The sequence below is a fragment of the Candoia aspera genome, chromosome 3 (genome assembly GCF_035149785.1).
Source record: "Candoia aspera isolate rCanAsp1 chromosome 3, rCanAsp1.hap2, whole genome shotgun sequence".
In the NCBI taxonomy this organism is placed as follows: Eukaryota; Metazoa; Chordata; class Lepidosauria; order Squamata; family Boidae; genus Candoia; species Candoia aspera.
In genome coordinates, this window is record NC_086155.1 from 142,034,417 (window position 1) to 142,057,509 (window position 23,093).

The 23,093-nt window shown below is 37.6% G+C and overlaps 1 protein-coding gene across 2 annotated transcripts in view; it reads left to right on the forward strand.

The window, feature by feature from the left end:
* ATXN1 (ataxin 1) overlaps positions 1-23,093 on the forward strand; it is a 265,056-nt gene that overhangs the window by 27,461 nt on the left and 214,502 nt on the right. For both annotated transcript variants that reach the window (XM_063298928.1, XM_063298929.1), the window contains exon 3: positions 1,676-1,753. The gene's annotated coding sequence lies outside the window, so the exon portion shown is untranslated. The remainder of the gene's footprint in view (positions 1-1,675; positions 1,754-23,093) is intronic.

A 23,093-nucleotide genomic window follows, 5' to 3' on the forward strand; every position in this document is an offset into this window, starting at 1 on the left:
TTACAGGCTTAAACAGCTGCTTCAGAAGCTGTGCCCAGCATTTCAGACATGCATACATCCAATTGCAGAAACTCCTAGGAACAGCTTTTGAATCAGTTGTGTGAGGCTGATGTGGCTGTTTTAAAGTTTTAAAAGAGGTGTTTCATGAGCACTTCCATACATTGCAAAGCACCTCTTTTGAACAAACTGCGCAGCCTTAATACTTTCACCTACCTAACTGTTTTTCAGTTAATATCAGTCTTTGAATTGAAATTTTCAGTGCACTTCCAGCTGGTACATTTCTGTTCAGATTATATAAAAACCTGTATTTTTTAAAATTAGAAATAAAAAGAAGCAGTTTGAAAATATTGAGGTGGAGCAAAGGGCTAACGGTTAAGTGGTTTTAAGGAAGTTCATATCAGGAATTGAATCTTTGCATGCTTTATAGGAAGTTGACTACAACTGTTCCAAGATAGGATCAGATCATAGTTTGCTGTGTTATGACTTCTGTGGTTGCATGAGTTCTCCTTAATCCATAGCATTTTTAAAAAGAAAAATTTGCTCTATGGCTGGATGTCAATACTATTTTGAAACATTAAAAAAAAACAACTGTATTATGTATTCCTAGGATTCATTTTATATAAACACAGTAATTACAAGGCAGGTTTCAAATGATATAGGAAAGATTTTGCTGTTCTTAATAAAATATTGACATCCTCCTTGTTTGTTTTTACGCATTAATCAGGTTCTGCAGTCTTTGATCTACAAAGTCCTAAATACTTAAATTACTACATTCCTGAAGGCTTAGTTCCCATTCCTATATGTTGTTTGTAAATTTAAAAATAAAATGCTGCTTATTGTTGCAGTGAAATATTTAAAAAGAATTATAAAACTAGCATTTCTAATACAACTTTTTTTTCAGGTATATTGAATTATTTAGCAGGGTGATTTTTTTTTTAGACAGTAACACACTGTCTTATTGTTAGGTCATTCATGAAAAAAACTATAAAGCAGTTCTTTTATAATACCTTACAACTTATTTAGAAGTTCTTAATGTGTGCTCATCACATTAATTTATGTTATTTGGACCAGAGTATATCACCATTATATAGAGTAGAGATTAAAAACGTTCTATATAAAGCTATGATTACTTTATTCTTGATTCAACAAATAAACCAAGAAAAAAAAGCCTGTTGAGGTACTATTTTTTTTAGTTCTTTTTCATATTTACTAAGGAATATTGCTGCCTCCAATGCATTATCTCTTAATGATAGTATATATAGAATGAGATTGTAGTCTGGAGGGGGGAGCAGTTAAAAAAGCCACTATGGAAGACCACTGTGAGTAATGACTGTAACCCTCAATTAGGTCTGCTGCTGGAAATTACAGCCACCTTCCCATTTCCAGTTGCCAACATATTTCAGTCTATATAGCTTTGTTCATCACTTAGAAATAACAAGAACTGTATTAAGAGTATTTATGTAATCTCATCAAATATATCAGTCACAATCTCACGTTGGTTAAAAAGCTTAAGACAGTTCCAAATCAAATGGATGATTGACCACTTCCTGATTAGTTTTAAAACTGAATGGTTCAACTCTTTGTGTATATACACTTGCTCTCTTTTTTACGTATGCCTTTATAATTACATTTTTTGAACTTCATGAAGATGATAAATGTCTTATCTTTTTAACAGAAAACTGTAGCACAAAGGTGGATATTTGAGGCCTGAGAAGACTTTATATTAAAGGAAAGTAGGACATCTTTATATTCAGTAAGTAAAATGTTTTGTTTAAATGTTCTGTTTAAACTTGTAAGTAAGTAGAATGGATCTGGGGACAGGCAGTTTTTCTCCTGACTTTTTATGGATTTCAGTATGAGAGACAAGGTATGTTGTTGAGAGCTCAAGAACTCATGAATATGATGTTTACCATGGTTCAATCTCAGTATGTCATGGACCAACTATACCCTGTATTTAATACTTTCTTAGAGTCAGTTTGGTGTAGCGGTTAAGTCAGCAGGCTAGAAACCATGTGACTGTGAGTTCTAGTCCCGCTTTGGGCACGAAGCCATCTGGGTGACTTCAGCCAGTCACTTTCTTTTAGCCCTAGGAAGAAGGCAATGGCAAACCACTTCCGAGAAACCTTGCCAAGAAAACTGCAGGAACTTGTCCAGGCAGTCTCCGAGAGTTGGACACGATTGAACAGATTAAATTTTTTTTACCCTAGTAAATATTCACTATTATGGAATATTTTGAAACAAGCAATTCTGACTATTCTGGAAGTGGCACAAACTGATTTTTTTGCAAGTAGAACTCAAGATGACTCTGTTTTAAGGTCAAACCTATAAAGGCTTCTTAAGGGGTGGAATTGTGTGTGCACCCCTGTCATTTCCTGATGAGTATAGACTTGCTTCTGTATTTAGAGGTAAGAAATCAGTAAAAATAATGTGTCTGTGGTAGCTGACCTGCCTTGATTCTTGCAAGCTGTCAGAATATTTCCAGCTTGTTGGATTTGTGCTTCTGTTAGTGCCCATTCTTTCTGCTGTTGTAGAGGAAACTCAGGTGATTGATGTGGTCACTTCTGACTGTTCCCTTTTTGTTGATAAGGCTAGTTTGGCTTCTTTGTTCATCAGAAACCTAGTAGCACTGAAGCAGATGGGTAATAACTGGAATGCTAGTATAAATATGAAATGAATCCAGCAAACAAGTTAGATCCTGTTCTGTGGCAATGATGGTGCAAAGAATGGCATTTCTTTTCTACATTTGCATGATTGCAGTGCTATTATTCTGAGAAGTTTGGGGCCATCTTCTGCTGAACTTTAAAAAGATGTTTAAGAGCCCTTAGTCACCTGCTGTAGTTCATCGTGCATGGCATTTCAAAGAGAAAATCTTTACAACCATTGAAACTTGCATACTGTTTTCTAATCAGTTGGTATTTGAGAAGTTTGAGTTGTTGGGTAATTGGACTTCTGGGAAGAAATGGCGAACTGAATATACAGCAGATGACCGTGGTGGAATGAAGAGCCAGTGAGTAGACAGGCTCTTCGTAATTCTTCCCTGGACAAGGAGAGGACTTGAGATTGCCCACAAGTGCTCCATACAGTTGCTTCTTGTGAGGAGGCCACAAGACAGTGGTCTTTGGTGGGCTTATAGCTCTGGGAGATGAGGGAATAGCCATCTTTTTGCTCAAACCACAGTTGGTGCCTTCAAAAGGACACTGGGTTCTCATACTTTCTTTTCTAATCACTTTTGGAAATTGCTTGTTAAATGCTTTTCAGCTATTACGAATCTTTGAATCAGCACCAGGTGAGTTTCCTTCAGTCCTTAGCAAAAGAAGTTTTAAATACAAGTTTAAGGACTTAATGTTTTTTGTTTGTTTGTTTGTTTGTTTTGGAATAAACAGCAAAAGGTGATTAGAACTTTAATTTTGGAAAGTTACAAATGGACTAAGGGTCCAGATGGATTTGAAATAAGATTTTGGAAATAATTATAAGAATCCTTCCTGTGGGAAAATACTTTCATTTTGAATTCTCTTAAAAAAATGATAGGATAAAACTTTGAATGTTGGACACTAGAGGGAACCAGAAGGAATTAAAGATTACTATTAAAGGCGAAAAACACTTAAATTTGACTTACTAATACAGTATGAAGCAAAACATTTTAACATTGGACATATTAAAGGATATTTTTGAACAATGGACCCAGAAGTTAATTTAAGAGTATTTTCCTCTATAGATAGTCTGTGTTTCAAAGACATTATGAAAGACGAACAAGTTTTACCTTACAAGATTGAGACTGATTTGAAAGTGGATTTAAAAATGACAGGCTGTAAGAATGATATGGAAAAAGGTACTACACTGGACATAGAAAAGAAACTGGCCGATGTCCCATTAATTAAAAGGAATATACAAATAGCAAACCAAGAGGGATATACAAATAGCAAACCAAGAGAGTGACCTGGATAATTTTCCTATATTGGATGTTAAAGCTTTGAAGAATTTTGTGAGAAGGGACAAAGAAAAAATGCAAAGAAATTGTGGTGGATTTTGGCAGTGCTGCTGATTCTCAGGAAGGAGGGAGCACATTCCAAGAAGGGGAAGGAGATAAGAAGAAACATAGTCCAGCGGGCATTTGTGGGAAAACCAGGAGATTTAGAATAGCCCTGCCCTAGAGCTTTCCCAGGTTATTTTTTTTTATTTTTTATCCCACCTTTATTATTTTTATAAATAACTCAAGGTGGTAAACATACCTAATACTCCTTCCTCCTCCTATTTTCCCCACAACAATAACCATGTGAGATGAGTTGGGCTGAGAGAGAATGACTGGCCCAAAGTCACCCAGCTGGCTTTCAGGCCTAAGGCGGGACTAGAACTCTCAGTCTCCTGGTTTCTAGCCTACCACCTTAACCACTAGACCAAACTGGCTCTATTTCCCCTTAGGTTAGGTAGAGTTGCTTTAGTCTGGCAAGATTCTGTTTATACAGTGTGAGCAAATAAAGAACTGAAGTTTGACTGATTCTTGGTTATTCTTGGGCTGGGCCTGACAGAAATCAAGTTCTAGGAGACTATTTGAAGGAACTAAAGATCAAGATTGTTAAAAGTAAAAGGAAGGAATATAAGGTTGGTTTATTTGATCAAGGTTAAAATAGATGTGCTGTTATCTCTGGTAACCCTTAATGGACTTTTGCTGATCAGGACTGAAATGATGAGGTTTTTAAGGATTTGTTTATAGATAAAAGATGAGATATGGGAAGAAGAGATCGTTTGTTATATTTTAAGAGAAGGTGATAAATTACTTAAATTGTTTATACTTGTGATGAAGGGGGAAGTCATTTCTTTATATATTTTCTTACTCTTTACTATACTCTTATTTTTTCTTTTTTCTATTTTTCTTTCTTTTTTTAGTTTGTATTAGTTTGTACTTTTTTAATTGTAATAAAATTACTATTAAAAAAGTGGTTTGTTGAAATTGAGTATTTGGGAATAGCAGCCTTTTCCTTATCTACTTGGCCTTTGCTGTCTTCTGATACCAACAGCAGATGGCTGTCCATCTAAATTTTAGAAGGTAATAATTGTATCATTTAGAAGGAGATGACCCCCTGAAAATATAATCAAAAATATAAATAAATATAAACAAAAGGTCAGACTTAGGTTTTGAACTAATTTCAAAAAAGATAAGTGGAAGTAATCATACTGTCAAGAAAGTCTTTCCCAGCCCAGATGTTCCCAAGCTGTGGATATGACCTTCTAGGGGATTGCAAACAACTTAGAGGTGGGTCACAAAATGTTTAAAGAATTTGCCTCAGGCATGGTTGTCAACCTTGCTTGTCAGTGTTTAAATTTATCAAATCCATTGTTATGTAAAATATTGATTAAAATTTTATAGTTTGCTTTGATTCAAGTAAAATATATTTCATGGATTGGGCTTTTAGAAAAAAGTGGAGAAAATGGAAGAAACTCTAATGTCTCATAATATAATGAATGATAGCTACTGATCATTTGACAAACTGTTATGAGACATTGGCAATACATTAGTACCACAACCTCATAATTAGGTTTGGCTTTCCTTGGAAATACTGTTTTTTTCTGGCATATCTGCTGGTATGGTATGTAATAGTATAATCATAATCTTTGGAGTTTCTATGGGACAATACCTGTTAGTAAGCTTAGTTGAACATAAGCTACTAATATAATTCTGTTTTCTTTCCCTGTATGCTTGTGGCGCTGCGGGTTAAACCGCTGAGCTGTTGAGCTTGCTGATTGGAAGGTCGGTGGTTCGAATCCGTGTGACGGGGTGAGCTCCCATTGCTAGTCCCAGCTCCTGCCAACCTAGCAGTTCGAAAACATGCAAGTGTGAGTAGATTAATAGGTACCGCTTTGGTGGGCAGGTAACGGCGTTCCGTTTAGTCATGCTGGCCACATGACCACGGAGGTGTCTACAGACAAACACTGGCTCTTCGGCTTTGAATTGGAGATGAGCCCCGCCCCCTAGAGTCAGACACGACTGGACTTAATGTCAAGGGAAACCTTTACCTTTACCTATGCTTGCAAATTAAGTTCTGTTGGTTTCTCCCAAGCGTTTATGAATAGAGTAGAAGGCTGAGTTATTTTCTGGATGATGCACCATGTAATTCAATGCAGAACAATATCATGCTTTTCTTTACATGAAACACTTTGGAGTGATAGCAGATAGAATTAATTTTGTAATCTGTGATCTGCTACTTTTTACATTTGAACCATAAAAAGCATAATATGTGGTTTATTTTTGCTCAAGAAGTTATAATTAAAGCCATGGTTTGATGCTGGGTTATGAATACTGGCTTGTTTTAAAGGTGGTTTCTCATGTCTGACTTCTGAATCCTACATGTTTATGATTTGGTATTATGTCCTAGACAGCCCATGCAGGAGTTATAAAAGAAAACAGTGCTCAGAGTAAACCAGTATTTCCCAACCTTGGCAACTTTAGGATGTTTGGACTTTAACTCCCAGAATTCCCCTGGTTGAGGAATTCTGGAAGTTGAAGTCTGGACATCTTAAAGTTGCCAAGGCTGATAAACACTGGGCTAAACCGTGCTTACCTGCTTTTTCCCTTGGCTTGTCATCTCTCCATGCCAGCAGTCTTCTTTCCATAGCCAATTTCTTTCTGATTGCAAGACTGAGTAGTTTGAACTCTAGTGCCAGACCAGATATTTACATTCATTTTTAATAGGGAAAAAAGCCAATTTCACTGAAGCACAATTTTATAGAATATTTAAATTATGGAATTTGCTACCATAGGATTTAGCGTTTATTGCCACTTTGAATGGTATACAATGCAGACTAGACAATTCATAAGAGATAAAGGTACTGACAGTGATCAGTAATGTTGCCTATATATTTCCATTTCTAAGGCAAGTACATTTCTGAAACTAGTTGCTGGGGGCCATGAGCAGGAAAGGCTGTTGTGTTCATATGCTCTCTGTGGGCTTCCAGTAGTCACTTGGTTGGTGGCTATGGCCACAGAATGCTGGAATAGAAGGTTTTTAGCGTGAAACAGTGAGGTTCATAGAGAAAACTAGTAATGCTCAGCAGAATATACTGGCAAAACAGACAGGCCATCCAAAAAAGAAAAAGAAAAGAAACTCTATCCAGTAACAATCTCCTCATAATAGAGCAAGAAAAGCAAGACCGCCCAGTCAACCATCCTTCATACACAAAATATTATAAAAAATAAAAGCATAACATGCATCCCACAATAAACAGAAAACAGACTGATAGTTCTTCACTGCTACAAGAAGATACTAGTTCAAAAATTCACTGCAACAAGATATGATTCCTTTGGTCATCTCCATGATAGACTCTGATTTGTTCAAGACACTATGGCTAAAATTAGTTTAGTATTATATGTGAATATAGACGTTAGCATAGCCTTTTATTGTCCTTTTGCATATAGGATTAATTGGCTAGAATACTGCTGGTTTGGCAATTTCTCACTCAGTATCATACGATAGTTTCAGAAATAAATGCTAGTCAAAATGAAACTACAAAAAAGTGATATTTTAAAGTCTGAGTAACTGATGACTGGAAAAATTCTGCCCATACAAACTAGAGAGTATTCTGTAGGGTAGAAAATGGAAGTGGAAGAAAGCAAATATTCTGTTTCCACAATCTCTGTATTACTCTTCCTTTGTACAATACTTAGATGCTGCTAATTCTGTTTTACAATACAATTTTAAAATATAGTATTATTTAATTTATGGATGCATTGATTATTGATTGATTATGTGCCATCACTGTCTTCTTTTAGTACTGGAGGTTCTTGTAAGTAGGGAATACTTACTGTTCTCTACTGTTCAGTATTTCAGTATATTCCTTCCATCTTTGTTTGGTCTCCTTTGAATTGGTTACTATCTGTCCGTTGGCGTCCTTTAGTATACCAATTTGAGGTTGGAACTGCCTTCTCATTTCAGAGATCTTTAGAAAGATTTTGCTGGTTTTTCCATGCCTGTTTTCATCTGCAGTGTCTTTACAGATGTTGTTATAATAACGCTTCTTGTCTCTTCTAAGAGCTCTCTGAAACTCTGAAGATTCTTTCTGAGATTTTTATCTTTCTTGGCTTTGGTTTCTCTTCTCTTCTTGACAGTTTCTGTGGTTTTTTCTGACATCCAGTTTGCGTTCTTCTCTTTCTTCATTTTTGGTAGTCTCTTTTCACATTTATCCTTCATAACTTCTTTAAGTTCATTCCATAATTCATCTGGTTCTTTATCAGTGAGGTTCAGGACTCCAAAGTGATTCCTGATGTTCTCCTTGAAAATGGTGGATATATGTTCAGTATTGTATTTTGGAAACTGGCTGGCTTTATTCTTCTTCTTTAGTTTACTTACTTGTTTCACAGTCAGCAGCTGGCCATGTCTTTGATGCTCTAATTGAGCTCCTCTACCTCATTTTACCAGTGATATAGTCAATTTGATTTCTCTATACTCCATCTGGTGATGTCCAATGTATAGAGGCATTGTTTTGGTTGTTTGAAGACCATAGTGTTCATAGTGTTAGCTATGAAAAAATCATTGGAGTGGCAGAAGTTGATAAGTCAGTCTCCTGCTTCATTTTGGTTTCCTAAGTCATATAGTCCAACTACATTTTCCTCTTTCAAATTTCCAAATTCCAGTCTCCAGTCACAAGCAGCACATCTTGCTTCCATGTTTTATTGATTTCAAATTGAACTTGATCATAAAACTCATCAACCTCCTCTTCTTCTGCATTGGTGGTTGGAGTATAAACATGAATGATTGTCATATTAAAGGATTGTCCATGAAGTCTGATTGATATTATTCGGTCATTGATTGCATTGTAGCCAAGTACTGTCCTTGCTATACCCTTCCTAACTAGAAAAGCAACACAGTTTTGTCTTTGTTCTTCATGTCCTGAGTAAGAAACAGTGTGATCTGGTGACTAAAAGTGTCCAATCCCAGTCCATCTCAATTCACTAATGCCAGACATGTCTATTTGTAGTCATTTCATTTCAACTTTCACTGTTTTGAGCTTTCCTGTTTCATGCTTCTTACGTTCCATGTTCCCACTGTAATTCTGTCTTTGCAGTTTCAAATTTTCTTTTCCTGTATGGCAGCTTTAGCAACTAGACATCTAAAAGGCTTTAATCTAGCCACATCATAAACACTATTAGCACTCTGAAAGATCCTTAGCTCTTCAGTAGCATGTTGAGTGCCATCTGACTTGAGGGTCTTATTATCCAGCACTATATCATCAATCATTTTATAATTTCTATCCATGTGGCTCTCTTGGTAAAAATATGGGAGTGGTTAACCATTGCCTTCTTCCTGCACAGTATGAATTGATGCCTTTGCCATTATCATTAAAGTGATTATCTGCCTCCAGCATCTTCCTATATCGGTTCTGCCCAATATAGGTGCCTGTTTTCTTTAGGTGAGCATCTGGGATGAACTTCACACCTTGGGTGACCCTGCTTGGAACATATGCCCTCATGACCTCCTGTCTGAACTACTACAATGTGCTCTACATGGGGCTGCACTCGAAGAGCATTCGGAAGCTTCAACTGATGCAGAATGTGGCAGCCTGCGTAGTAAATTGTGCCATTTACTTGGCAAATGTAACACTACTACTTTGTTAGCTGCATTGGTTGCTGGTGTGCTTCTAGGTGCAATTCAAAGTGCTGGTTGTTACCTTTAAAGCCCTTCATGGCTTGGGACTGGGTTACTTGAGGGACTGTCTTTCCCCAGTTGTTTCTACCCATCTGATCTGGTGTGACAGGATGGACATCCTCTTGGTCCTGTCAGCTAAGGAATGCTGGTTGCCAGGGACCAGAAGGCGCGTCTTTTCTGCCATAGCATCCACCCTATGGAATATTCTTCCTCCAGAGATTAGGATGGCCCTGATCCTGCTGGACTTTTATAAGGCCCTAAAGACCTGGTTCTGTGCCCGGGCCTGGGGCCCTGAATGTGTGAAGGAACCCATCTCCTGGCTGTGTTAGCGATCCTTGACTATGACACTTTTCTTGGCTGCTGTGTATTTTTAATTTTTGTACTTGTGATTGTTTTTATTTTTATTTTAATATTGTCCCCTACCCAGAGTCACTTGTTGAAATGTGCAGCTATACAAATTGATTAAATAGATAGATAGATAGATAGATAGATTGATTGATTGATTGATTGATTCTTGGTATATACTACCAACATTCTTTGCTCATCCCTCCCAGGAACCACTACCAACATCAAGATGAAGCAGCACATCAGGGCTTGTGGAGGTTGATGGATTTCTGAACAAAATATTATTGATCAAATAATACAAATCCTATTGTACAAAGTTGTTTTTTTCCCCCAAGACTTCAAACCATTCATAGTGGCTTTTGCATAGATAAAAATTATATCACTACTCCTGTCTCAGATGAACTCTGTCTACAAGGATAAAAATATTCTTCCATCAGTTTTTAATTTCCTGGTGGAGATTTAAAAAAAAATTAAACCTTGACACAGGGTTCCTAGGTTGATTCTTTAAAAATACTATGGAGATGATAAAGTGAAAGGGTTGGCTTTCCTGCTTATTTTAAACAGTGTTCCAGAGAACAGCCAAGCTGTCACAATACCACTTGCAACAAATCCTTTTAGTTTTGCTCATTGATGGCAAGAAATTAGCACTTGAGTTTCACGTTCAGTAGATTAGGAATGCATGTCATTATTCTTTTGTTCCTCTTTTATATCATAGATATTCAAGCTGATCCATATGTTGATATTGATTATATATTCTGAAACCAAGGAAGTCTGTAATCTTAATAGCATAAACTTAGAAATAAGTTATTCCTATTACCATTGATGTGGAATATAAGACCAGGTAGAAGCATCTAATAATTTTTGGATTAATCATTGTTTTATTAGCTACATCTTAGAACAGATTTTGGCATAGCACACGGGGCAGATCCAGTCATCAGTAGTCCACCTCTATCCAGTATCTCAGGGCCAACCCAGGGAATATCAAGACTTATCACCTGGGATTTAGAATTGTCTGGCCAGTTCCCTCTAACTCAGCTGGCACCCTAGAGCCTTCAAACAGTAATCCTGTGTAGGGTTATTTGTTTGGAGGAATGGGGACTGATAATACCTGTATCCCCCCTTCAATGCCCTAATGCCGTCCTTCAAAGGTTGAGACAAGTGCAAGGATACTGAAAATTTGTGGAGTGAACGACGACCAATGTGCCAAACAAAACAAAACAAAACCCTGTGTAGAAAGTTAACTGGCTGTGGTTTTAACTGTAAGTGGGTAAAATTCCTATCTTTCTAACCATGTGACTGACATTGGAATACAGTCATAACATTCATGCAAAGCACTTACATAAATATGATATGTGATTTAGGGTAGATGGAAGCAGCTTGCAATAAAAAGGCTGAAGTCACCTGTTAAGTAGACTGGTAAGAAAAGTGCTGTCTGTGGTCTGCTTATGGAAATCCACTTCTGGAAGGAAGGAAAGTCTCCTTTTGGCTAGTTAGAACATCTGCTGTATTATTGTTAACTTCAGCAGATGGTGCAAATTCAGAGCCCAAGGGAAGCAGAAACCAGTTACTTTGATGAAACTGTGTTGCATTTACTAGATTTTTGGTCTCATAAAATTAGTAGAAATGAGTTGTTCTCTTTGATTTAGCCACTTAATGAACATATATGTCCAAAACTCTGTCTGTCTATCTTCTGTACTGTACTGCTCCACTCCAGAAACTCTAGCCAGCTCAGATGAAAATGTGATAAATATAAATCAGTTTAAAACAACAGACGGTATTAAAAGAACACAAGGCAATCAGTGCCTTAGACTTCCAAAGCCTCATGGGATAGCAGTGTCTTTGTAGCCCTCCTGTGTACTCTCAGGGGGTAGAGAGTTGAGTATTCTCTATTGTACCCCCAGCGGGTAGAGAGTTGAAGATTAACAGGGCACAGAACAATCTTGTTTCTGAGCCCCTGCCCTTTTAACTTCTCAAGGGGAGGGGATATAAAACATCACTTCCTAAGTTGGTCATACAGGGTCAGCAGACTCACTTACAGATGATCCCATATGTAGTATGGACCCAAGCTATATAGGGCTTTATAGATCAAAACCAAGCCCTTGATTTGTTTTTGATCTATAAAGCCCTATATGGCTTGGGTCCATAATATGTATGAGATCACCTTTAAGAGAGTCTGCTGACCCTGCATGACCAAGCCCTTGATGTTATACATGATCATGGCTGCAAGATTGTTACGTACACAACGATGGAAAGATCCACAAATACCTACAGTTGAAGATTGGATTGTTAAGCAAATGGACTTAGCTCAGATGGCTAAACTAACAGCTTTAATAAGAGATCATTCTGTTTCTGCATTTATATTAACTTGCCAACCACTTTTGGACTACTTGCTTGTAATAGAAAAAAAATGATATTTTGATTTTGGGTTTTAGAGATTAAATGGTTTGCTCTAATAGAAATAATGTTAAGATAGGTTAATTAATTGTAAGAGACTAGATTTGTAAACTTAACTATATCTGTATCGGAGAAAGTCGGAAGTCACTTTTTTGTTTTCTCTCTACTGACAGTTTTATAGTTTGTTCTTTTTTCTTTAGTTCTATTTTCTATCTGTTCTATATTTTCTTTTGTTTGTATCTTAACTGTATCTTGAAAAAGAATAAAGTTCTAAAAAAAAACCCAAGCCCTTGAATTGTATAGGTATATATTAGCATTCAGTGCAGTGTCCGCAGTATAGGCGTAGCACTGCTGAAACAGTCTCACCCACCAGCTTGTGTTTCCAAGTAGTCTTCCAAGTAGAGCCTGTACCTGTCCCTCCTATGCCAAAAAAGGCTGCAACTGGTATGCTGGCTGAAATTGGGTAAGGTTCCTTTGATCATAGCCTCCATCTGCTGTTCAGTAGAAGCATTAAATCAAAGTGAATCTACAAATCTTTGATCTGCTTCTTCAGGAGGAATGTGTCTTGCCCAGAGCCATTGCCAACCCTGATCGCTTTTTACAACTCTGTCTTGCTAGGATTTAATTGCAATGTGCAAATGAAGATATACAGATATAAAGAAGTACAAAGCATATATCTGAGAACTATGAGTATGCTTGACAGAACCTGGTAGGCAGTGAGGATTATAACTGTTACACTGTCCAGAAGATCCCACCTTTTACAATTCTAATATTCAGTTTCCAGAACCAAACTCCATTATGAAAGCAATTTCTGTGGATGACCTCTGATGATTCCTGGTTCATGTGATACAAAGGTATTTATTACATTCAGATAATGATTTCTGAGATGTTTTTATTTTATTTGAATTTATTTATGGCCTGCAATATCTCTACCTATTATGTCCTGCAATATCCTGATCTATTACTTGGAAATTGAAGAGTATGAAAGTCTAAAATACCTGTCTCTCTATCTTAAATATTTTTAAGATTTCCCTTTCAGGTGGTAAACCCTTCTAAGGAAATTCACAATGGGCAGTAATGCAACAATAACTATCAACTGGGACTTCTGGTGGGGACATGGCTGACTGAACACTTGTGTCCATGAGCTCCATGGGCAGAACTCACAGCAATGGTGTTTTTTTTCTGGGGCAGCGTTTTTTTTTTTCTGGGGTGGGGGCAGGTTTTTTCCTGAAGCCCAGAGCATTTTCATGGAAAAAGAAAATGCTGGAATCATCCTATCTGTCCTCTGGAATGGCGACTTGCAGCCTAAGAATTGCAAACAGTGTTTGCGCCAATTGGGTAAGAGTTGCCAGGAGGCTGGGACATCATCATTTCCGAGCCATGCTGTAGCCTTAAGGGACACTAGGTCGAGCCACCCCATTTCTAAATCACCCAATTTATATATTTTTTAAAGCTATGTACCCTAAGAGAGACTTTCTACAGCAAGGAGAAATGATCTCTCTTGGTGCTTGTCGTTATTTCTGGAATTAATTTTCAAAAATCTTTTAAAGCTTTGGCTTGTTTTCCCATTTGGATAGTGAAGAGGATTGAGAATAAATGTTTCCCTGCTATTATTTTTGTATTGAATTTGAAGGATTTAACATTTTCCTACACGTTGAATCTGTTGTTTCGAATCTTCAGTTTTCTGTTCACTTTCTCTGAGAGCTGCTTGTTAGCATACTTTCTCCTGTGTCAACAACTTTCAGAGATCTTCTATTAACTCATTAACGTTTGCCAGTCAAGTATCTAGGGGGCGCCATAATCTGCTGCCTGAAATGTGGAGGATTTCAAGGAGACTTTCTCAGAGTTCCGTTGTGATCTTTGCTGTGAGTTTAAACAGATCTTTAAACATATCTTTCACAATACCTGTCAAGCTGTTCTGCAAGATATTTGGGACATTGCAGAAAATATCAGCTTTAAAATGTTTCATCTGGCTGAGGAGGTTGTGGAAGAAGTTGATTTTAATGAAGAAGGAGATATTTCTACCCACAGCGAAATTAAAGCTCTTGTTGTGCCAGATGACCAGATTTTGGTATTGAAGAAGTTAAAAGGTGTTAAAAGCCCAAGGCAGCCGAGGCCTTGGACAGGATTGCGCCTGTGCGATCTCTCTTGCCCCATCGAACCCGATACTCCCCATGATTTATGGAGCAGCTGAGGGTTCTGAAGAGGGTTAAGAGATGTCTAGAGTGCCGCTGGAGGAAGACAAAGACCAAATCCAACCGAACATGTTAGATCTGCTATTAAGGCCTACCTCGTGGCGATAAGAGTGGCAAAGCATCAATACTTCGCCCTTATCACATCCACAGAATGCTGCCAGACGGACCTGTTTAAAATCACTCGATTGCTTCTTGGGAAGGTGGGCTCATTGACCCACCTACAGGGCTGTGCAGAGGAGTTTTCTGAGCATCTGCAGAATAAAATCAGATTCATTCCAAGTTAGATTCCAAGCATGTAGCATGGTCTGTAGAGATACCAAGGGAGCGTTCTTACCTAGTTATCTGGGAACAGTTTGATCCTGTTGGACCCGAGGAAGTGGAAAAGATCCTCTAGACTGTGAATGCTGTCACTTGTCATCTAGACCCATATCCCTCCTGGCTGGTGAAAGCAACTTGGGAGGTGATGTGGTTGGGTCCAGGCGATGGTTAATACATCCTTGCAGGGGGCTGTTTCCAACTGCCTTTAAGAAGGCACTGGTACACCCCCTCCTCAAGAAACCATCACTGGACCCTACTGTACTAGACAATTTTCATCCAGTCTCCCACCTCCCCTTTTTGGGGAAAGCGGTTGAGAAAGTGGTGCCGTTGCAGCTCCAGAGGGTTCTGGATGAAATGGATTATCTAGACCCCTTTCAGTCAGATTTCAGGCCCGGATATGGGATGTAAACAACATTTGTCGCACTTATGGATGATCTCTGGCGGGAGCGGGATGGTGGCAGTGTATCCATCCTTGCTCTTCTTGACCTCTCAGCGGCTTTTGATACCATGGTATCCTTTTGGGGCAGCTCAGGGAGTTGGGGATGGGCAGCGTCATTTTGCGCTGATTCACCACCTTCCTCTAGGGCCGGTCCCAATCAGTGGTGATAGGGGGCAAGAGGTCTGACCCTTGGCCCCTCCTTTGTGGGGTGCTGCAGGGTTCGGTTCTCTCTCTGCTCCTTTTTAGTATCTACATGAAACTACTGGGTGAGATCATCCGTCACCATGGGATGAGGTATTATCAATATGCTGATGATACTCAATTGCATATCTCCATCCCGGGTGAGGTAAGTGATGCTGTGACTGCCCTCTCTCAGTGCCTGGGGGCTGTAGGGGTCTGGATGGGGAACAACAGGCTTCAACTGAACCTGGTAAGACGGAGTGGCTGTGGATTAATGGCTCTTCCGTATCCAGGAGTTTGTCATCTTTGGCTCTGGATGGGGTTGCACTGCCCCAGACTGACCTGGTGCGTAATCTGGGGGTCCTCCTGGACTCACGGCTCCTGCTCGAACAGCAGCTGGTAGCCATGGCCAGGAGGGCTTTTGCGCAACTTCGTGTTGTGCACCAGTTACGCCCCTTCTTGGATCAGGAAGCCCTTCGAATGGTCACTCATGCCCTTGTTATCTCCCATATAGACTGTTGCAATGCGCTTTACATGGGGCTACCCTTGAAGAGTATCCGGAAGCTTCAGCTGGTCCAGAATGCAGCCACGCAGATGATCTTTGGTGCCCCTAGAAGGACACATGTAACACCTTTGCTGTGTGAGCTGCATTGGACACCAGTTTGCTTCCGAGTCCAATTCAAGGTGTTGGTTATCAAGGTGTTGGTTATCACCTTTAAAGCCCTACATGGCATGGGGCCAGGCTACCTGAGGGACCACCAGTTCCCCATTACATCAACCTGTCCCACCTGCTCATGCAGAGAGGGCATGTTGTGGACCCCACCGCTAAGAGAATTCTGTCTGGCAGGATCCAGGAAGCAGATCTTCTCTGCAGTAGCTTCTGCCCTCTGGAACTTCCTACCCCTGGAGGTGAGGTTAGCCCCTTCGCTCCGGAAGAAACTGAAGACTGGCTCTGCCACCTGGCTTGGGGTGGGGAGGGGAATGATTATGCCTGGGGATGGCTAGTGCCCTACAGTGCTCAGTGCATACAAGGACTGAATTATCATCTGCCGTTTGGACTCTATTTTTATCTATAATTATTATTTACCTGTAACTGTATTTTTAGATACTGTATTTTATATATTGTATATTTATTGTTAATTGATTACTGCTGTAAACTGCCCAGAGTCCCTCTGGTGGGAGGAGAAGGGCAGTGACAAATTTGATAAATAAATAAAAATAAATAAATAAATAAAAGAACAGACTGAATTGCAAATCAGAAATGCAGTTGTTTTTTAATGGAATGTTATGGGAAAGAAGAGGCTCTGTTCTGTGGGAGGTTTTTTTCTTTTACTGAGAAGTCTGAGTTTCCAAGGGGGGCAGTTAGGCCGTTTGATTTCTGTATGAAAAATGCCTTGTGTGTAATATGGAGCTATGTAAATGTTTTGGTTTATTTTGAGGTGGGGTAGAGAATTAAGAACATTTAATTGGATCGATATTAAGGCTTGTATGATTTTATCTTTAATGAATTGGATTAAGATTTACTGGATTGTTTTTAGATTTGTTTGATTTTTAAGATTTATAAGTTAATATTTGCTTGGTTTTAGGTTTAATGGGGTTAAGATTGTTATAGTATTATTAAATATAAAAGTAAACAATTTAAATGTTTTTATAATTAGATTTCTGTTATAGTGGGCAGAAAAATATAGAATACTGGTAGGAAGGAAAAAAATTAAAAATGCTGTCTTTGGTGGGGGGAAAGTTGATTTGGAGGTTTCTATATTTCTTTTTCTTTTAATATAAGGGGAAAGAGCAATTGTGTTTAGTGGTTTTTATAATGTGCTAATAGAATGATTTATAGAAATAATGTGATCTTGGTCTGATATAGAGTAAGAGATTGATTATAGAAATTGCTGTATATTCTTGTTGTTGAAAGTCAGAAGTCACCTCTATGCAATCTTCAAAATTCTTTTTCCTTGTCTTTTATACTCTTTTAGTTTTTTTTCTTTTCTTTTTGTAGTTTTTTTTTGCTTTTTTGTAGTTTTTATTTTTGTTTCAAACTTAATAAAATTCTTATAAAAAGCAATATAAAGGGTAATAAAAGCTGTGATAATTATCAATGCCAAATTGTTCAGATCTTTGTTAAGGTTAAAATCATCACTTTAAAGAGTCTCTGGAAACGCAGTAGCTTTGGAAATGCAGTACAATTAATGCAATGTAGGTGTTACTTAAATCACCTAACTCTCTAGTCAAAAGACTACATTCTACACCACTTGAAATTTTTGAAATGTCTTGAAAAGCTACTCCAAGTAGAATACATTATTGTAGTCCAACTTGGATATTATTTTTGATGAACAATGGTGGCAATGGTAGAGTCTTTAGATAAGGCAGCAGTCAAATTGTACAATTGTTTGTAATTGCATTCATTTTTGTTAGTAAAGCATTTTACTAGTTAGTAAATTGAATAGGGTGTGAGAGAAGCAGTCTTTAGAGTTTAGTAAATTATATTAAAGAAGCTATATGTTTAGTGAGTAAAGCACACATTTATTAATATTAGGAAGAAAAAGTGAAGTATGCTTCTAGTCATAACTAGAAGAGAAAGGAAGTGACGATGAGAAATATCTACTTGTTGAATAGAAGTTAGTGTCTTCCTATTCTAATGTCCTTGAAAAGGGATTTTCTTTCTTGAGAGTTAATGTTTAGGTGATTACTGTTTAGTTAATTTTAATTCATAGGCATGCACCTTTGTTTTTGGTGGCTATGAAGCTTAGCTGTTTTATGCATGCCCTTGTCATACCTGTAATTTTTAACAAACAAAAAACATATGTAAGGAAGTATATTTTCCCAGCTTTCTTGCCACTTAATCTGATAGAACAAATGTATTGTTTTTTTTGCTTGTGTTAAGCTCTGAGCTTCTTTCCTGAGCATACCTGCCAATCTAATCTATAAACAAGAACAAGGAAAAATAAGTCACACCTTAAAACTCCCATTGAAATCTTCTTAAAAGGAAGCTTATTTAGGCAGTGTTGATGAAAAACATGGAAAAAAGCAATTCCATACAGTTAAAGAAGAAAAGTTGTCTGGTCTAGTTGATATAACAGACCAATGCAGGAAAAGGTGACTTGAGAATAAGCCAGTGCCTTTTTGTTACCACTTAACAGGCTGATAGAACACCTGGCATAAACAAATCACTTACATATTCCAAAATTGTGCTAACTTAAATCTTAGATAGTGATCAGTTAGCAGCTTGTGGCTTCAAAGTATTGATTGGCATATACAAGTTTGTGTGCATGTATGTGTACCCTTTATTTTTCAAGAAGGTTCTATTTCAAGGTAGTACTGCAGATAATGAAACTGTGACTAGATATATGGAAGTTGGGGAATTAGGTGTGGGAGCCTATGGTTGTCTTTCTCCTGTGAGCATTTCCTCCTCCTTCCTCCCATAACTGTGGATTAGCAGTGTGTGTTTGTCTTTGCTCCTCCTCCTCTTTATTTGCCCATGTTTTGTAAACGGAGATTATTGAAGATAGCTTGAAAGCTGGTAGAAGGCTGTTGTAGAGAGCTATAGTTAATAGTTGAGGGAAACAACAAGTAGAAACATGAGGTTTGTTGTGACCTTCATTGATATTGGTTTCTCTTCAAGTGACAAGAATCAGAGCAAAGTTGACTGAATGGGGAAGTATAACTGGAGGTAATGAATATAGCTGTCAATGAGAAATATAGACATTTACTACAATAATTGGCAACTCCAAGTTCTGTGGAGCTAAAAAAAATCTGTAGTTCAATGAGAATACATTTCTCTGAATTTTTCTAATTGAGTAGATCCTTTAGGAGAAAAATTGCTGGCTATCGTCTGTCAATATAGTTTATTTGATTGGAAGGCTAAGTGTAGTGATTGCCTATTCAAAATCATCAGACTCACACAGGGCTTTCATGGATATCTGATTTAATAATGAATAGTATGCAGGATCACAAGCAAAGCTGAGAATAGTAAAAGCGCAGGATGTCTCCCAATAAATCCCCAAGCAACTCCCAATCCCTCCCTTCAAAGTCAGTACAATTCCATGCCCCAGGTGCCCCTAACTGTTCCTGCCGGTCTGCGGGAAACATCCTTGACAAGGCGAGATAACCCAAACATGCATTCCTCATTCTTCACTCCTCGCATCGCATCGCAGCCTGGTACAAGGAACAGGAGCAGCCCCCTCCTGTACAGCAACTCGTCTCAGCCCCATGGCATGGGAACCCGTTACGATGTTTTTCAGGAACATTGGAACAGTAACCATGACAGTAAGGTATTTTTGACATGAAAGTCATTCTGGTTAATAATTGAGGGCTTTAAATGCTATATGTTATGTTAGTCAATTCTGGGTCCTTGTTTAATGTACCATGGGTGCTTTGGTTGATTCTGTTTTGTTTTGGAGGGTATTTGTCCTGTGAAAAGAGTGTTGCACCTTGTGAAGCAAATTGATGTTATAGCATTTTAGATTCAGCCAGCCTCTGCTTCATATTTGCTATTTTTTTTTGCCAAGTTATTTAATTCTGAGTAAAATTCATTTTAGATTTTGTGAAGTGAGTGTTGGGACAGAACTGTATGATCAGAGGAAGGATTTTAAGTGTAGAAGTTGACTCTTATTATTGTTTTCTCCAAGTTTTATTGATTCGCTTTCTGGAAAAGTTGCATTTTGTGACCAACCATCAGTACTGTGGCAGTTATTTGATGCTGCTGCTCTTAGCCAGGAAAATTCCAAATGTGCCCACTGAAAGGTTGAAGAGCACAGAACAAGTAGAAGTAAGGGCAAAATATGCCTGTTTCTCTCTCTCTCTTTTTTTAAATATGAATTGCTTGCATCTGTGCTTTTTGAACTCATGTAAAAAACTGAAATGCAGTTACCTTGCTTTGTAATCCTTGTATTTTGCAGTATAGTCTTATTAAAAAATAAGACTTAAAATCTTATTTAAAAAAGTTTATTTAGAAAAAATAAGTACAAAACTGCATGTGAGTGATTTTTTTTTTAAATTGGAAATTAATTCAGAAATGAGATGGAATAAATGTGTCCTTGTGCAAATTGTACAGTAAATAAAACTGAAAAAGATTCATATATATTTAAACATCAGTGTTAACTGTATATTTGCTATTAAAAGGTTTGTTCCAATTTATACAAAATGTCAGTTCATTTAAAATAAAGTACTTTTTAAAATATTTATTACTGTTTTGCAGCCCATCTGATTCAAAAGCAAGAAGGTGCTTTAGAGAGTATGAGAGAGACTCATGTAATACCCAGGGCCACAACTAGGGGGGTGCAACCGGGGCATGTGCCCTGGGCGCCATGCTGGGGGGGCGCCAAAATGAGCGCAGGGGGGGCGCCAAAATGGGCACGGAATCCGTGTTTGCCCTGGGTGACACAGACCCTAGTTGCGGCCCTGGTAGTACCTATATGCAATTTGTAAAAGCAGCTTTAAAGCAGAAACCAGCTTTCCTGGATGCATGTGGTTGCTCTCTGCAACAGAAGTGCATGTGCATGTGCACCAAAGCATATTTTCCCCTTTGCATTCAAAACATTGTACAGTCCTAATATGATAATATGTAATAATACAATTAGAGACAGTTTGGTGTAGTGGTTAAGGCCCCAGGCTAGAAACCGGGAGACTATGAGTTCTAGTCCTGCCTTAGGCACAAAACCAGCTGGGTGACCTTGGGCCAGTCACTTTCTCTCAGCCCTAGGAAGGAGGCAATGGCAAACCACTTCTGAAAAACCTTGCCAAGAAAACTGCAGGGACTTGTCCAGGCAGTCTCTAACAATTGGACATGATTGAATGGATTAAATAATAATAATAATAATAATAATAATAATACAGTACACTCCAAATAATAAGCTGACCATTGTAGTGGTATATAAATCATTTGAATAAATACAGAAATAGTAAGGTTTATTTCTCACCCTTTTAATGTAAAAGATTTGTATATGAACAGTCCTGAAATCTGTTGTTGTTATCCTTATGTCTCACATGTCAAGGGAGTAGGAAACTTTGAAATGTGTGTGGTCCGGAAAATGATCAGAGACCTCCTCAGCTGCCTTCCCATACTTAATATTTTATTCTATAAATCTCACATTTCTTTGGTGCTTAAAGTTGACATATGTTTATGTAGTTTTGCAAACCTGTCTTCCTTCTGTGATATCAGACATCAGAGGAATTTTTTTAAAACAATCTGAAAATGAATGTCAACTTCAAATGTTCTGGTTTAGATATTTTATTTTTTAAAAAAGATTGTTTTTCATTACCACCATTATTTCTAGTACTAAGAGGCACTGATACAAAAAATACTAAATGAACTAATGTATCACTCAAAATTGAATTTAGTAGGAACTTCCTATCATATGTGAAAGAATTGTGATAGATTAAGTATTTAGATTGGCTAAATATTGTATTTAGAATGGCTAAATACTGGAGTCAGGTAAATACTGTCTCAATCTTGCTTTGTACTTCAGTTGCCCAAGGCTCAGGCCTATATGTTATTAATGTTATATCCATGTGCTTTTGCTTTTAAGCATCCTGTGCATATGTGGTTGGGTATTATTAGACTGTCAGAACTAGATGGACCTTAGGCATGGTTTGGCACAGGTAGTACCTATGATCCTTTGCTCTTAGAAAGATTGCAGTTACAGAACATGTTCTGTAATTATTTCATTGAAGCACACCCTCAAAAGTATTACTGAATTGGAGGATGATGCAGTCATACCCCAAATTATATCTGCTTATTCTATTGATCTGTAAGTAAAACAGATTGATAAAACAGATAATACAGTCAAAACTTAGGTCTTTGCCAGACATTTTTCACAAACCATTGCCATTTCCTTTACAAAATGATATCTCTTACCTAAGCAATATTCAAGAAGCAGCTTTAACATGAGGAAAACATAAAAATAGTTCATTGCAAGAAAAATATATGAGCCCAAGCTGTATTAAAAGGGAACAGCCTTTTTTTTCTTGTTTGCATTCAGAAATGGGAAAGTGAGGCATAGCTTGGGTATGTAAAGGATTGGAAGGAAAGGCCACTGTGTAATGAGAACATGCCCAAGAATGTTTATTATTCTAATGTGATTAATGGAATAGAATGACAGTGAACAGTGATTGCTTTTGGTATGATGAAATTCCAAATGAATGTGATTTAAAAGTAAGCTATCATCCCTCTGTGTGCAAGCCAAAGCAGTTGTAACTTGATCTCATCTGTGAAAATGAATGTGTGTCCTAAAACTCTTTTTATGTTCTTTAAGATCAAGTCAGTGCTTGATAGAATGCAGATAAATACCAAGGCCTGCTTAGCTCTCCTGTCTATAGATAAAGCTATGTATACATAAAGCAAATTTTTTTTGCCAAAAACAAGCTGGATTTTATACGAAGAATGCCAATCTGGATGTATTTGCTTTAGCTAGGGTCACTTTTTTTTTAACTTCCATTATTTCCAGATAGCAATGAGTTATGTTTAAATCTTAACTTTTTATCCTCTGAAAAATCTGTATAGACTTAATTGTGCTTTTAATAGATATTTTAACAGGTAACTTAATGTCTATTTAGAAGTATTTAAGGGTATTTAGAAATTTTATT